Source organism: Bison bison, unplaced genomic scaffold (assembly GCF_000754665.1).
Source record: "Bison bison bison isolate TAMUID 2011002044 unplaced genomic scaffold, Bison_UMD1.0 scf7180017864291, whole genome shotgun sequence".
Lineage (NCBI taxonomy): Eukaryota > Metazoa > Chordata > Mammalia > Artiodactyla > Bovidae > Bison > Bison bison.
The window spans coordinates 6561295-6561794 of NW_011494863.1; the positions used below are offsets into that span (position 1 = coordinate 6561295).

At 41.8% G+C, this 500-nt stretch overlaps 1 protein-coding gene across 1 annotated transcript in view; it reads right to left on the bottom strand.

The window, feature by feature from the left end:
* PRELID2 (PRELI domain containing 2) overlaps positions 1 to 500 on the bottom strand; it is a 609441-nt gene that overhangs the window by 213425 nt on the left and 395516 nt on the right. The gene's annotated exons all lie outside the window — the stretch shown is intronic.

Consider the following 500-nt stretch of genomic DNA (forward strand, 5'->3'; position numbering starts at 1 on the left):
ATGGCTGCAGTCACCATCTGCAGTGATTTTGGAGACCCAAAAGATAAACTCTGACACTTGTTTCCACTGTTTCCCCATCTATTTCCATGAAGTGACAGGACCAGATGCCATGATCTTAGTTTTCTGAATGTTGAGCTTTAAGCCAATTTTTTTGCTCTCCTCTTTCACTTTCATCAAGAGGCTTTTTAGTTCCTCTTCACTTTCTGCCATAAGGGTGGTGTCATCTGCATATCTGAGGTTATTGATATTTCTCCCAGCAATCTTGATTCCAGCTTGTGCTTCTTCCAGCCCAGTGTTTCTCATGATGTACTCTGCATAGAAGTTAAATAAGCAGTGTGACAATATACACCCTTGACGTACTCCTTTTCCTATTTGGAACCAGTCTGTTGTTTCATGTCCAGTTCTAACTGTTGCTTCCTGACCTGCATATAGGTTTCTCAAGAGGCAGGTCAGGTGGTCTGGTATTCCCGTCTCTTTCAGAATTTTCCACAGTTTATTGT